Below are 17,860 nucleotides of genomic sequence, written 5' to 3'. Positions count from 1 at the left end.
GACGGACGCACGGACGGACACATGTCCAGATCGACTCAGCTAGTCGAGATGTGACGATCGGTGTACTTAAAGGTGGGTCTAGGACCAATATTTCGCTGCGTTACAAACTTTTGGGGCTGCCCAAAGCTATAATACCCTAAGAACTTAGTTGTGTAGGGTATAATAACATAAAATATTGAACCAAGTTTGAACCAATATGGGGATTTTTGACACGTTTTTCAATCAAGTTAACTGTAATATGGTATTTGGGGTAATATTCACCCAAGTCGACAACCGAAATCGGCAATAATTTGTAATTTTGTATTGTCAGTGGCTGTCAAATCTCACTACCATTAAAAAAAAGAAATCAAAGAAATCCATTAGGTCGGACGTCAAAAATGTCGATAAAATCGGGGAAATGATCGAAGCAGTCGTAACATCGCCCAGGAGCTAAAAATCGACCATAAAACTCTTTTAAACCATTTACATAAAGCTGGTTTCAAAAAGAAGCACGATGTTTGGGTGCCACATCAATTAACAGTAAAACATATGATGGATCAAATTTCAATCAGCAAAGCCTTGGCCAAATGGAATGAAATAGACCCATTTATTAAACGGATGGACACTGGAGATGAGAAACTGACAACATACGATAACCATGTGCGAAAACGATCGTGGTCAAAGAGCGGTGAAGCAACTCAAATGGTGGCCAAAGCAAGACTAACGGTCAGGAATGTTCTGCTATGCATTTGGTGGGACTAAAAGGGGATTATTCATTATGAGTTGCTGCCATATGGCCAAGCGTTAAATTCTGATCTCTACTGAAAACAACTCGACCGTTAGAAGATATCTATTGACCAGAAACGGCCAGAATTGTTGAACAGGAAAGGTGTTGTGTTCCACCAGGACAACTCTAGGCCACACACATCTACAGTGACTCGCCAGAAACTTCGGGAGCTTGGTTGGGAAGTTTTAATGCATCCGTCATACAAACCGGACTTGGTATCAAGCGATTATTATCTTTTTTGCATTGCAAAATTTATTTAATGATAAAAAAAATTTGTATCTAGGGAGGATTGTGAAAATCGACTGCAAGTGGTGTTCCAAAATGGCAACAAATCATATAACAAAATCGCACATTCCGAAGCATGTTAAATAAAGTCCTATAGTTCCCACAAAAAATAATGGACTCCTTTTTCCCCAACCTAATATTATAGCCCCATTATTAGATATATTGAGAATTTGAATTCTATTATTCTCACATATTCTTCGCTATGTTCAAGTTCAAGTCCCCATTAATTTCAGATATTTGAATTGTCATCCTTATTATGGAGGGTATTATAAAATAAAAAAATTCGGCCGAGCCGGACTTAACATCTTTATTACTTGGTTTGTTTGTTTTTACTATAAATATTTGGAGAGTTTCCTGTTTAACCAGTAAGGAAAGTAGTAAAGACGGACGGGGCCGACTATATGATACCCTTCACCACTTTGGGTATATTCAACAGATGAATCCTAACAGACTTCACATTTTTAATGGACCAGTAAAATTAAATTGGATCCATAAACATGTCATTCTGCAACATATACCTAAATCTGAACCGATTTCAACGATTTAAGGAAACATACACCACCTAATTCAAAACGCTGTGCCAAATTTCGAAGGATATATAGGGACTTTGCTGCACCATTTACATGAAATCGGACGAAACTATACATGGGAGCTATATCTAAATCTGGACCGATTTTCACGAAACTTGGCAGACATCATTCTAGACCTAAATGATTAGGCTGTACCAAATTTCGTGCAAATCGAAAGATATATAGGGAACGTTTACATTAAATCGGTTAAATATATATATGGGAGCTATATCTAAATCTGAACCGATTTTTCTCAATTTCAATAGGGTTCGTCCTTGGGCCAAATAAGTGATCTATGCCAAATTTCATCCAATTCGGATAATAAATGCGACCTGTACTTTGTTTACAATTTAACATGGACGGACGGACGGACAGACGGACATGCGTAAATCGACTCAGAAAGTGATTCTATGCATATTCTCAAAAGGAACCATGGGTCTATCTTGATTATTTTTGCCTGTTACAAACATATGCACAAAGACATAATACCCTGTACCACAGTGTGTTGAAGGGTATAAAAACCACAAACGTTCAACAAAAATTTAAACCATTAGCAACCGATATTTTCTCGAAAACAAATACTAAATTTGTGTTAAATAAATTTAACAGGATACATTTTGAAATAAAAGAATACAAGCATAATGTAATGTCCTTTGCTGGATTAAACTACAAGTGTGTAAATTTTATTTTAGCCTTGAATGAAAGAGGACATGGAATATAAAAGATTCACAAAAAACACACAGCGAATTTATGCCAATAAGCTGCAGTAAAGTAGTTTTCAGGCCAAGCCTAAAGAAATGTGCTTCCCGTTGGCTGTATGACCGACCGCTGGCCAAAAGCCATTTTATGAATGGAGTTCACAAACCAACCGTCGAGCAGGAAAAAATCTGGTAATTTGTAAAGTATTCGTTTTCATTTATACAGTGGCCTGCTGTTAACTCCTGTATGCCCAAGGACTTTTTGCGGCAGACTAAAGAACTTACACATACACGTGCAATTGTAAGTGGTATTTGTATCCCACAATCACAACAGCGATTAAAGCAGTGTTTATAAATGCATTTTGTCGACTGTCGAATCCAAAAGAACGACAACGCCCACTCACCCATATTGACTTAAAACGTGTACAAAAGAATTCAGTTCTATTTTAGAGCGGTTTGCCACTGCTTTTATACTCACTTTGATATTACCGCAGAAAAAGGAATGGAGAATACATTTACGGCATTGGCAGCTATGGTAAAATGAAATAAAGAAATTCCACTAATGTTTCCAATGGATTTTCGACTCTATACATATTTCAGTTCAACTGAAGTTTTTTATGATTTAAAATTTATTCCGGATTTATTCCCACTCTACCTTATTAATTGTAATTAGGTATTTTAGGTTGTAGTGTGGTAGTAAATCTTCCTATTAAGAAATTTAGGAAAGCCCCATACACCCCAAAGACCGGTGTTGAAACGCAAAGCATGCGTTTTAACGCATTTGGTAGTAATTTATTTATTTATTTTTTCTCATTGCGTAGAAAATTTCCCTACCAAAAATAATCAACATTGGCCCATGGTTCCGGATAGCCGCCATATAATGGTTACCCCATTATTCGGTATTTTTGGGGTTTTGGGAACGTTTTCTTTTACCACACTTACTCAAATTTGATTTTTTAGGTTCTAATGGGGTGTCAAATCTTCCTATTAAAAATTATGAAGATTTGGTTCACTTCTTAGGAAACCCTCTTACATCCCAAATTTCGATATTTTGGGGAACTTGGGCAAGTGATTCAACCAAATTAGCTGTAATTTTATATTTTGTATTCAAATAGAGTAGAAAAACTCCATACCAAAAAGTATCAAGATTTGTCGAAGTTTCCTGGCAGCCCCATATAATGGTATACCGATATTTAAGGGGGTTTTGCATATTTATACCCTTCACCACACTGTGAACAAAGTCGTATTTAAAATCCGAATGGGATGAAATTTGGCCCAGCTCATTTATTAGGCCTAAGGACGAACCCTACTGAAATTGGGAAAAATCGGTTCAGATTTAGATATAGCTCTTATATATAGTTTCGTCCGATTTTAAGTAAATGATGCACCAATGACCCAATGCTAGGTCGATTACCGCAAAACTTTGCACAATGTACAGAAGTTGGCATATATATATATTTTCGTCCGATTTTAAGTAAATTGTGCCCCAAAGACCCAAATAGATCCCATATATAATATTGTCCGAATTTAAGTAAATGGTGCCTCCAAATTTAGGCCGGTGGACACAAAATTTTGCACAATGTTCTGAAGCCTAACGCGTGGTAAGTTTTGTTAAAATCGGTTCAGATTTAGACATAGCTTCCATATATAGTTTCGTCCGATTTTAAAAAGACCAACATTTAGGCCGATTGCCGCAAGACTATACCTTCTTAATCGACTCGATTTGAGGAAATGAAGTATGTCGATGTATGCATGTCCGTTCCGCTTCCTACTAAAATTAACCAATATTGGTCTACTTTTTAGGGTTGAACTTATATAATAACGGTAGACCGATTATTCGGCATTTTTGGGTTTTTATTATTTATTTTAATTAATTTTTTTTCATTTTTTCGGTTATGAAAAATTATCAATATTGTCCATGATTCGGGATAGACCTCATATAACGGTACACTCTACCTAATTAATTGTAATTAGGTATTTTAGGTTGTAGTGTGGTAGTAAATCTTCCTATTAAGAAATTTAGGAAAGCCCCATACACCCCAAAGACCGGTGTTGAAACGCAAAGCATGCGTTTTAACACATTTGGTAGGAATTTATTTATTTTTTTTTTCATTGCGTAGAAAATTGCTCTACCAAAAATAATCAACATTGGCCCATGGTTCCGGATAGCCGCCATATAATGGTAACCCCATTATTCGGTATTTTTTGGGGTTTTGGGAACGTTTTCTTTTACCACACTAACTCAAATTTGATTTTTTAGGCTCTAATGGAGTGTCAAATCTTCCTACTAAAAATTATCAAGATTTGGTTCACTTTTTAGGAAACCCTCTTACATCCCAAATTTCGATATTTTGGGGAACTTGGGCAAGTGATTCAACCAAATTAGCTGTAATTTTATATTTTGTATTCAAATAGAGTAGAAAAACTCCATACCAAAAAGTATCAAGATTTGTCGAAGTTTCCTGGCAGCCCCATATAATGGTATACCGATATTTAAGGGGGTTTTGCATATTTATACCCTTCACCACACTGTGAACAAAGTCGTATTTAAAATCCGAATGGGATGAAATTTGGCCCAGCTCATTTATTAGGCCTAAGGACGAACCCTACTGAAATTGGGAAAAATCGGTTCAGATTTAGATATAGCTCTTATATATAGTTTCGTCCGATTTTAAGTAAATGATGCACCAATGACCCAATGCTAGGTCGATTACCGCAAAACTTTGCACAATGTACAGAAGTTGGCATATATATATATATATATATATATATATATATTTTCGTCCGATTTTAAGTAAATTGTGCCCCAAAGACCCAAATAGATCCCATATATAATATTGTCCGAATTTAAGTAAATGGTGCCTCCAAATTTAGGCCGGTGGACACAAAATTTTGCACAATGTTCTGAAGCCTAACGCGTGGTAAGTTTTGTTAAAATCGGTTCAGATTTAGACATAGCTTCCATATATAGTTTCGTCCGATATTAAAAAGACCAACATTTAGGCCGATTGCCGCAAAATTTGTAACTATAAAATAAATTACAAAATTTTCATTAAAGTTTATCCGAATTATCTGTTATTTTATATTTTAAATTCTAATTCTAATCACTAAAAATTAATTATTAAATTTTAGTATTTTTAGGGTTTCTGGACGCGCTTTGAAACCGAATTGGCTGTAATTTGATATTTTGGTTTCTATGTTTCGAGGTAGCCCCAATTTAAAAAATCTACCTTTCCATTTTTTTTTAATTTTACGAAAAAGAAAAAAAACATTAAAAGTGGACTTAGTTTACTATTCTTTGTGGCATCTGGTTGCAAAATATCCACGGAAAACAAAGTCGGCTAAAAAAGATTATTAGCTTAGGACCAAAAATTTGTCCGGCCGCATTTAACGACTTTTTAATTCATTTTATTTAAACACATACTATTATTTATATTTAAAATATACTTTCTTCTTTTTGGTATCTATTTTCATTTTCAAAATCTGGTCGCCTTACAAATGTTAATTTTTATGTGAAGTTAATTAATTACCAGTCCATTGAAATTCGTAAAAAAAAATAATTCGAGAATGTCATTGTTATGTCATTGTACACTGCCTTATTTACAGATTCTTAGAAACTCTCTCAATAATAGCGGCAAGAATAGTCAAAAATATAGATTTACACATTACCATCAATTTATATATGAAAGATAATTAAATTAATTAAATGTCAAATAGCAACCCAAATCCTCTCTAATAGTCGAATTTAAGATTTTCATTGACAAAATATTTGTTGACATAAATTATATAAATTGATATTAATGTAGGAATTTTGTATATTATGGTTTATCTCAACAAATACAAATGTTACACAAAGTATGTTCTTATATAGAAAGCAAGCAATTTTATATTTTAATTATGATGTTAATTTTTGTAAAAATACCCAAATACCCATCTATATAGATTTTTTTTTTTTGCAAAGGCATGACATTTTTTAACTTTTTTATTTTTTTCGGAAGTAGTTAAAATTTTGAGTATTATTTCGGATTCACATTGACGTATTAAAATGTTGCTATGTTTGAAGCTATTAGATTGATTTCCCAATGTTAAAAATAGTGTAAATACATCTGTAAACAAGTAAAGAAGTCTTGAAGTTCAGAACATTTTTTACCCTGCACCATGTGTTGTGTATTATATATGATTGCTACAGCATAGCCAGCTAGTGGTCGTTTCTTTGGTAAAATAGAAAACGAAATTATGCGGGACTTTGTATGGGAGCGATGTAAAAATCATGAACCTAAATCGGAAAATTTCTAGAAAGGAGTTTTTCAACTTCAGAGGGAAAGTGGGTCGCGTTCCACTATAATTTCAAAATTTCGCCAAACATATTTTAAATTACAGCCACTTCGCGGTAAAAAATTACGCAAATATGATGAAACCATTATATAGAAGATATGTCCAAACACAGATTTATGTCGGAAATTGCCCGCACAAATATATCCTACCCTACAAGAACCCAGAAAATTAAAATCTGTCTAAACCCCCAAAATAAAGAAGATAGAGCAGTACTTTAATATGAGGACTATGTGCAAACCTCCACCTATATTGAAAATTTTCTGCATATATGCCCTTCTCTAAAATCACGCAATAAAGAGGACCGGTAATAATAATTCCGGTGAGGAGATTTGACACACCATTAAATTCAAATGTTTCAAGCGGAAAACGTGATCCACGGCCCTAAAATGCCGCTCTTTAGGGCCTACCCCGGAACATCAACATTGATCATTTAGGGTGCGGAAATGTTTACCTAATGATAATCCAAAATATAAAATTACAGCCAATTCTACTAAATATTTCCATACAATTTTTAGCACTATTTAAATTTGTTTAGCTCTTTCTAGCATTTTTTTAACAAAATCTTTCGACAAAATTTTGGCAACACTGCTTATAACCAACATTTTCTTCTAAGAAGTTCATTACCTACTAAATATCTGAATGCCCATTCCCAAACATCCGAAAATTTTAAAAAATTCAACGCTCTGTTTTAAATATTGCGTTCCCAAACCTGATGTCGATGTTGATTTTTCCTTGTCATACTGTACGACAAGGCAAAATCAAAATCAAGTAAATGAAAATAGAATGACAAAATTTAATATACACTCCATGTGAAAGCTGTAAAAATGTATGACAAAGGCAAATTTTCAGCTTTCTTTGAATAGTACGAATTTGTAAATTAAATATAACAGCATGATGTTTTTTTTAACTAACATTCAAAAACATCACGCTGTTATTCTTACTTTATGTCTTTTATCAATCAAATGCTAATTTTTTTACACAATCGTTTCATAAAGCTCAAATTCAAATGAGGAATTTCCTAATGCAAATAACACCCTCTGCTACCTCTGCTATAAAAGAAATAAATACAGCAAACTAGAGACTGGAATGCGTGAGGGCCTTTGAAAACAATATAAAAACCCCTTTTGTGGCTATGACCTATGTACAGATTTACTTGTATGTAAATTTGATATGTTATAAATACGTCTATCCCTTTGGGAAAAATCAGTATATTTCAAATCAATAGTAATATTCAAATGTTAAGGCGAGAAAATATAAATTAAACAAATGAAGACGACGGCACGGCCGAGCTTTTTATAACTTCCACCATGAGGATGATAATCAAAATATCTAAAATTAATGGTGGGCTCCTAGGTGAAAATTCGTGTTATCTAATAGGGGATCTACCGTTATATGGGGCTCTAATAAATGGGAGATCAATATTGCTATTTTTATACCCTTCACCACGCTGTGGTACAGGGTATTATGTCTTTGTGCATATGTTTGTAACAGGCAAAAGGAATCGAGATAGACCCATGGTTCCTTTTGAGAATATGCATAGAATCACTTTCTGAGTCGATTTATGCATGTCTGTCCGTCCGTCTGTTGATGTTAAATTGTAAACAAAGTACAGGTCGCATTTATAATCCGATTTGGTTGAAATTTGGTACAGCTCATTTATTTGGCCCAAGGACGAACCCTATTGAAATTGGGAAAAATCGGTTCAGATTTAGATATAGCTCCCATATATATTTTTGTCCGATTTACGGACTTTAGTCCCTGCAAATCATTCGATTTGCACGAATTTTTGCATAGCGTACTGAATTAAGTGCTAAGTTTCGTGAAAATCGGTTCAGATTTAGATATAGCTCCCATATATAGTTTCGCCCGATTTTAGGTAAATGGTGCACTAAAGTCCCTGAAAATCTTTCGATGTGCACGAAATTTGGCATAGCGTACTGAATTAAGTCTAGAAAGACGTGTGCAAAGTTTTGTGAAAATCGGTTCAGGTTTAGATAATGCTCCTATATATAGTTTCGCCCGATTTTTGGTAAATGGTGCACCAAAGTCCCTCGAAATCTTTAGATTTGCACGAATTTTGGCATAGCGTACAGAATGAAGTGTAGAATGATATGTGTTAAGTTTCGTGAAAATCGGTTCAGATTTAGTTATAGCTCCATATACAGTTTCGCCGGATTTTAGGTAAATAGTGCACCAAAATCCCTGCAAATCTTTTGATTTGCACGAATTTTGGTATAGCGTACTACATTAAGTCTAGAATAATGTGTGCAAAATTTCGTGAAAATCGGTTCAGATTTAGATATAGCTCCCATATATATTTTCGTCTGATTATATGTAAATAGTGCCCCAAAGTCCCCATATATCTTTCGATTTTGGAATAGCGTACTGAATTAAATCTAGAATGATGTGTGCAAAGTTTCGTGAAAATCGGTTCAGATTTACATACACCTCTATATATATTTTCGTCCGATTTTAAGTAAATGGTGCACTTAAGATCCATAGCTAGGCCGATTGACAAACCGGACTGAAGTTAATATAAATTAATCTCTGATAAGTTTCCTTGAAATCGGTTCAGATATAGATATAGCATAGCTTCCATATATAATTTCGACTTTAGGATACATATGCTGAATGTACCCAAAGTGGTGAAGGGTATCATATAGTCGGCCCAGTCCGACTTTACTACTTTCCTTACTGGTTTGTAGTGAGATTTGACAGCCAATGAGAATACAAAATACCAAATTACAGGCAATTCGGTTGAAGAGCATGTCCAAAATTCTCAAAATACCGAATGGGTCAATATTAATAATTGTTAGTGCGGAGATGTGATGATACCGTTATGAGAACCCAAAATACCAAATTATAGCCAATTTGATTGAAAATCGAGTCAAAAATCTCCACTGTGGGGGCTACCGTTAATCGTGGGTATATATTAAAACTTTTTAGTATGGAAATGTGCAATTCAATTAGCATACCAAATCCAAATTCAATACCAAGTTGAGTTCTACCCTGAAACATTGGTCAATATTAACAATTTATGGTGCGGAGATGTGCTATACCATGAGAATCCAAAATGTCAAATTAGAGAAAATTCGGTTTCCAAAATCCCCAAATACCTAATATTGGGGGTATCTTGACCTGAAACTTGGGTCAATATTAATCATTTTTCGTACAGAGACGAAAATATATATAAGACATATCTAAATCTGAACCGAATTCAACAAACCTTATCACACATCATTCTTACCTCAATTGCTATTCAAAATTTTGTCTCAATCGGACATATATTGGGAGTTTGGTGTATCATTCACAAAAAATCGGAACCGATACCAACGAAACTTCGCATACATTAATCAGGAAATATTTCAGTACTCTGTGCAAAATTTTGTCTCAATCATAATTGGGAGTTTGATGCACCATTTACATAAAATCGGACGAAACTATATATGGGGTTCGTTCTTGGGCCAAACAAGTGAACTGTGCCAAATTTCATCCAAATCTGATAAAAAATGCGACCTGTAGGGGAGAAGGGGGAACCTTTCAACGTGGGGAACAGCGCTCATAAAATCTTGGTTTAAAAATTTTCCGACCGGTAACCACATTTTTGTATATGGCAATATTGTTCTCTATCTGCGTAAACCTCATTGGCTAGCTTTTTCAGTTGTCGACAAATTGTGCATGGGTGATTTTTGTAAACTTGTATTATTTTGCAAGGCCTATATAAGGCCGGAAAGTAAGCACCGGTGAGTATAAAGTTTGCTGTCAATTCATCCCAGTAGAAAATACTCTCTTGCGTGACAATTTCATTGACGAAACGTTGACGAAATTTATGGAATTGTCATTCATGACTAAACACATGATATGTCGTCGAAAATGTCGTTCTTCTCGAAATATGAAAACAAAACAAAAATAGTCTGAAATGAGTGTACTATGAAATATTGACAGAAACGAAAAGAAAAATGTTTCTGCAAAAATATATAGGAAATTTAGGTTAAATTTAAATATATAAGAATTAAGAATCTCGGTTAAAATAGGTAAGCTTAACTGAATATATAATTATTTGTATCATTTCTTAAATGCTTTCTTTTACTCTTAGGATGGGGCAAATAAATTACAATTGGTGAAATATTGTAGGTAATATCTGAAAGATGTTTCATATTTTAAAGCGTTTTAATGTTGTTGTTTCTTTACAGATGATGTTAAAATGGAGAAAATCATCTCGACAACTTATCATGCAATGTGTTTATTTATATTATTATAAACGTAAATGCAATGTATAATTCTTGTTATATAATAAATTACGTATATGTACATATATGTATGTATATTTTTATTTGAATTTTTAATGGGGTATGATTGATGACAATGGGTATTCAGTCGTCAACGACTGCGTAAACGACATAGTCGATGATAGTCGTCAACGAAAAGTAGGGAGTTTTGTCGCCGTTGTTGTCGTCAACGACAACTTCGCTTACCTTGTCGCCCAAGATGTCTTGCATGAATACTGCGACACTTGTGTGAAAATTTCGTCAAGGATCTCACATTGTTGTCTGCAAAGTGTCTTCAAGGAATTGCCATTGTCTTGCACGATTCGTTAATGTTGTCTGCAAGACACTTTCTACTGGGATATTTTGAAACCTATACATACAAAATTATGTTAGACGTCAAAACGAAAATATTAATATTTTGTCAACATTCAATTCAATTTTAATTATAGCCTACACAACTATGTTGTCACACATAGCTTTGTGCAGCCCCAAGAGTAGACCCACCTTTAAGTAGACCGATCGTCATATCTTGACTAGCTGAGTCGATCCAGACATGTGTGTGTCCGTTCGTCCGTCTGCCTATCATAATTTGTAAAAACGATACAGGACACAGTTATGGACTAATCTTCACGAAATTTTGCATGTAGGATGGGTTCTATTCCCCTATTGTTTCTGGTAAAGATCGGTTAATATTTGGGGGATGAAATGGACCAAATACTAAATTTTTGTCGGGTTTTCTGGTCGCTCCAGAGGCCGCAATTATGGCCCGAACATCGTGAAATTTTACATGGAGAAGGGGATCGGGCCAAAGAATCAACATGCCTGTTTTGACCTTGACTTTTGTGTGAAAAATGACAAAATTTTGATTCTATGGCGTATATATCTACTCCTAAAGGACATAGATCCGAGAAGTTGATAGTATATCCAAGAGGAGGGCTGACCATTAAATTGATACCAATTATAATGTCGTATGTTCTCGGATGTGGGAGTTACACTTAAATATTTACCGGAGATAAATATATGTATATTTAGTAACCCATAACCACACTAGAGGACGGAAATGTAGCGCTGATCACTTTGAAATGTTCCATGAGGATCCAGTTACGGTCAAGAACAACGCTTAAAATTTTCGGTGATGATCAGATTGTAATTATTGAATGAAGTCGACCGAATACCAAATTTTTGGTCGTTTTTTCGAGTTGATGCCAATAATAAGCCGAACATCATAACACAACCCACGGTGAAGTGAATCTGGACAATTAATTAGAAGAGGTGTATTTAATATTACAAATATTCGGAAAATTTGCCAGTGTAAGGAAGGTGTGCTGTTGATCTCTAATCGGCCTAGAGGGAGCAAATATCACGAAATATCGCCCAGGCTCGGAATAAACATTCGCAGAAAGTTAGAGTTCCGTGGTAGTTGTGTAGGGTATCGTATGGTCGGCCCCGTCCGACTATACTGCTCCGCTCACTGGTTTATATTTATATTAGTTTAAAGAAGATTTTCAAGTAAACTATCCTGCAAATTATAAATTGTGTTGTGTTTTTTATTTAAAGGCGAAAAAATTAGTTTTCGCCTCGGCAAAAAAAATTGATACTGGCTGACCTTATATAGGCCTTGTTCTTTCGGTTACAAGGACGCAAGAAGTTTTCTTTCGTTAAACAATTTTGTTACATTCCAACAATCATTTCAAACACAGCTAATGTATTTTCTTTAATAAATATTTATTACAAAAAAAGTTATTATAAATTTCAGTAAAATTCCACGGGTAGGGCACCTTTGCCTATTAAACTCCAGTAAAAAACGTAGTTTTCAACTTCTGGCTTCGATTTCTCAAAATTTCAAAAGGGCTAATAAGACTACAAAATTAACTGTATTTTTCACCATAATAATTTTTGTTTTTTATGTCAATTTGTGTTATAATAAATCTTGATCTGAATTTTTTAATTTTCGAAAAAATTTTTATATATTTTTTAATAAATAAATGTATTTCTGATATGTCTGAATAAAATACATACATATTTGAACATATACACTGTAAAAAACCATGCCGTTCAAAAATGCCAAGCCAGTTTTGAACACTTTGCACTTTGGCTTTCCAATTGCAGTTGTCTTCACAAGTTGACTGACTGGTGTCACATTTAGTAAAATTAGCTATATACTCAACATCCGTAAATCTACTGTTAAGTGTACGATATGAATTGCGTCCAAACATTTTGCAACATACATAATTATTATGACATTTCTGCTTCACACAAATATGATATGATATTTTTGTGGCTAACATACACACATACATACAGACGAACAACATACAAATGCGCTTCGAAAACCCCATTTTGGGTTTTATTATTCTGATGGTCATAACCGCACATTTCATTTGTTTCATATCGTCGTCCACTAACCGATTAAGCCACAATGTTGTCTGTTTATCATATTTTGGCAATTAAAAGAGTTTGGGGTGGACAGCCTGCACGGTGTGTGGTGTGAACAAACAAATAATGATACTCGCTTTGTGTATATTTCATATTAAAGTTAGTTTCCGTCTAATACACATATAACAAACGATTAAAAGCACACAAAAACAGATCGTTTGTTTTAAAATTCTTTCAGACAAACGAATTCGCACACATCACGAATGAGACATTCGCGAATGAGAGCGATCATCGCAAATGCTCAAAAGAGCAACAAAAATAACAACCAACGTTCATGAACCCAATAGTCGTTGGGCATGTGTTTTGTTATTTCAGATATGCTCACCATTTTTTGTTTTTGAGTTTTTCAAATGAATGCTCTTCAGCAACGAATGCTAGCGATAGATCTAATCGGCGATGCTTGCAGCGAAGTTTTAGCGTTCGTGGACTTTTTGTACAATTCGAACATTCGCCAGAGAGTGCAAATGCTTGTTCATTAATTGTAACTTTATCTTTCGTTCTTTGTAAGATTCTCGGTGTTAAAAAAATTGTTTTTTATACCCTCAGCCTATGCGGGTAAAATGTGTCTCATCGAAATATTGTTTTTAGACGCCATGTTCCTTTGGACCAAATCCGTTTCGGACAATTTGGAGTCGATTTACAAAAGTCTGTTCGTCTGTCTGGTCGGCCGACTGGTGGGCACGATAACTGTCGAAGGGAGTAACCGATTTCATCCAAACTTTGCACATCTTAATATTTCTACCAAACTTCGAAGATGGGGTATATCTGTCCACTCCTTTTGTTAACCTCCCTACCAAATGGTAAATATTGTGCTAAAAAATTTATTTTATAATACAGTCGACTCCGCTATACTGTAAGTCGCTTAACTGAAAAATATCGAATAAGTGAAATAGATTTCCTGCACCATTTCATTTTAGGTTAGTCGCCCACAATTTACTCCGGATAAGTGAAACTTCGCATAACTGAAAATATCGGATAACTGAAATAACGTTTGGAGTCAAATATTGCAATTTCCTCTGAAATCACACCGCATTACTGAAAGTCATGAGGATGAAAGATAATTACGGAGTAGTTTGCAAAGTAGTTTGATTATTACCGACATATGGAACGTGTTTGTCAACTACATATAAACATGACGTCGAAGAACGTTAAGTTTGTCCGGCCAAACTTTGAAAGGAACTCAAAAACAGTGTTCCACATTTCTATAATTTATATACAAGAATCAAGTATGTATAAAAATATGTTACAGAATGTACCGTTCATAAGCGAAATGCCTATACGAGGTCCCATAAAATTAACAAACATTTGAGGAGGTTTTCCATCTGTAACTACTCTAAGTGATTATTTAAACCCTTCAAGAATAGACGATATAGGAATAATGTATAAATGTGAATCTATTATGAACAGATTTAGCAATCAGGTATGTTAGTCATTCACAACCCCATATTGCATATTGCAGCAATGTTAGGCCTTAAGTAGGCTTAAAATCGGCTAGTATCTTAATATAAAACATTTTCAAAGACATGGTTCGATATTTTTCGTTTTTTAAATCAATCCATCTAAGATGTATCATAAATATTAAAATATATTATTGACGAAATAATATTTAAAATGGAACATAGCATTGCAACAGGCAGACGATGGACTTCGTTACAAGCCGCATCAAAAGACAGTTCATAATAAAAGTCACATAAGAAATGAGCATGCCAACCAGTTTTAATTTCTATCTATATTCGTAAAACTCGAAAAATATGTATTATTGAAATTTCTAAAACAATTTTTTTTTCGCATATGAGAAGTTCGGAAAACTGAAATATTTTCAGTTAACCGAACTCCGCTTAATTGAAAACTTCGGATAACTGAAACAAACAATCAGATCTTTTTCCATTTCAGTAAAGCGGAGTCGACCGTATTATGCGAACGGACCAATTTGAACCAAAATTGGTACAACCTATTAGCTTTACCAAGCCTAGATCAATTAGGAAGATAAGATCCATTGATCCACTCCTTCTGGTACAACCTCCACAAAGGGTCTACATTTTCAATATTTTTAAATCCAATATCAGGTAAACGAAAAGTCCGACTTGATCCAAACTATGCATATCCTATTATCTTTACCAAGCCTAGATAAAGTCCAATATAATTATAAATCCAATATCAGGCGAACGAAATGTCCGATTTGATCTAAACTTTGCATAAACTATTATTTTTACAAAGCCTAGATCAATAAAAAATTTTCACGTAATCATATTCATGAATTTATACCTATATAAGGATTTATGTTTTATGTTGCACATTCCACACTTGTAGGCATAACTACATCAATTATACCTATATGAAAAATGTATGGCGTGTGCACCGAATAATCGACAATTGCCAATATAGACTTGCAAATGCGGTAAACGTTGCATAATACCAGTTAAAATATTTCACCATTGACTGCATCTGAAACGATTACGAACAAATTGAACATGAACTCAACTCGATTTATTTTCATATAATTTTTAAACTTTGATGCCAAGAGAAAAGAAACCAACAAAACCAATTTACCCAGCTAACTGGCAGAACATTTTAGACATCCTTGGCATGAAGTATGAAATACATTCAGAGCCATTTAGCCAACCAGCACTCATTAGCTAACCTACTTTTTCACCACCATAAATTTTGAGTTGAAATCACACAAGAAGACTATTGCTTCCGGATTACTGAATCCCACCCTCTGGTACATGGTGTGAATAGCTGAAAACAAATGCATTCAAAGGACCACTAAGACCGAAAGCACTGCAGCCACAAACACACATGCCTGCCACCAACACAATGCAAAATCCAATTTCATCTCTCTGAGAGTATCCAAATATTGAAACATGTTCACGCAATCACGACTCCATTTTGTTCTTGAACAGTAACGTGCCGATGAATGTTGCACATATCCACATTCAGAACGGAAACATGTAGTCCAAACGAACAGAAGAAAACTAATGGATAGGCTATTCAAATGTAAAATCTTTAAGGTGATAATTTCACAAAAATTTTCTGTATTTAATTATACCTTACACCATGGGTTTATTTATACATGTGCATAGTAGACGAAAGTCTCATGTTCACTAGGGTTATGACTTTTTTCACGAAATCACGATAGAGATAACCATTTTTAAGGTTCTGAAATCTTGCACAGACATTGCTAGTACTCCGGACACGTTTTTTTGGCTGTAATTTTGTATAACACATCTCCGTAAGAAAAAAAATATCAGTCGTTATTGCCGACATATATATATATATACCCTCAGCCTATGGTTTGCAGAGATTTTCGGAATTAAACTTCGGATTTAGTATTCGCTTAATATACGATTTATATCGAAGAGATTTCGGATTTAATATTAATCAAATCGGTTCAATCGGTTGAACTAGGATTATTGACTTCGCACTAAAATTAACAAAATGGCGGACCCTTGAAAAAATATTTTTGGAAAATTGCCGATTTTTGACCAAAAACCAAGTTTAAAAATAAGGAAGATCTTCACCGATTGGCTTTATCCTAGTTCATACGATAGCTATACACTCACAGAGAAACGCGTACAAATTTGGAATCGATTGGGTTATTAGTTTTTAAGTTATCGTGCCCGCCATTCGCAAAAGAGAAAAACGTGTTTAAAGTTTGAGAAGCCCTTTAGCCGTCACTTGATTCTGATACAATAAATCGTCTATATCTTCAGGAGTTCTTGTGATTTTCTCTTGAAATTTTGTAGGGACATTGTTGAATTAGTGTAGATTCGAATTAAATAAAAAAAATTAACCTCGAGAATGGGGGTCCCCTTAATAATCGGTTGTGCAAGTTTTATTTATTAGCCTGATATTGAATTTATATGCATTAAAATGTTGACCCTTTGTGGGGGAGGTACCCGAAGGAGTGGGCCTTTTAGTTCCATTTTCGGACTTGATTTAGGCATGGTAAAAATAACAGGTTGTGCCAAGTTTGGTTCAAATCGGACATTCTTTCCCCTAATATGGAAATTATATACATTGAAAATGTTGAGCTTTGTGGGAGAGGTACCAGAAGGAGTGGACCAATGGGTCTTATATTCGGACATGATCAAGGCTTGGTAAAGATAATAGGTTGTGCCAAGTTTGGTTCAAATCGGACATTCATTTCGGATAATATTGAAGTTATAAATATTGAAAATGTTGACCCAGAAGGTGTGGACCAATGGGTCCCATGATTGGTCTTGATCTAGGCTTGATAATGATAATAGGTTGTGCAAAATTTGGTTTAAAACGTATAGTCCATTCGCGTTATATTACAATTTTTTTCAGCAAAATTCTGAAAATTTTGTGGGAGAGGTACCAGAAGAAGTGAACCGATATTCATATTCGTACTTAAACAAAATTTGGAAGAAATATTACGATTTACAATGTTTGAATGAAAACGGTTACTCCTTTCGAGAGTTATCGTGCGCACAGACGGACGTACGGACATTTGTAAATCGCTTCCAAAATATGGGGTCT

Source organism: Musca vetustissima, unplaced genomic scaffold (genome assembly GCF_032173495.1).
Source record: "Musca vetustissima isolate MV318-11 ecotype Yass unplaced genomic scaffold, APGP_CSIRO_Mvet_v1 utg2026, whole genome shotgun sequence".
In the NCBI taxonomy this organism is placed as follows: domain Eukaryota; kingdom Metazoa; phylum Arthropoda; class Insecta; order Diptera; family Muscidae; genus Musca; species Musca vetustissima.
Note: the sequence above shows the minus strand (reverse complement) of the source record.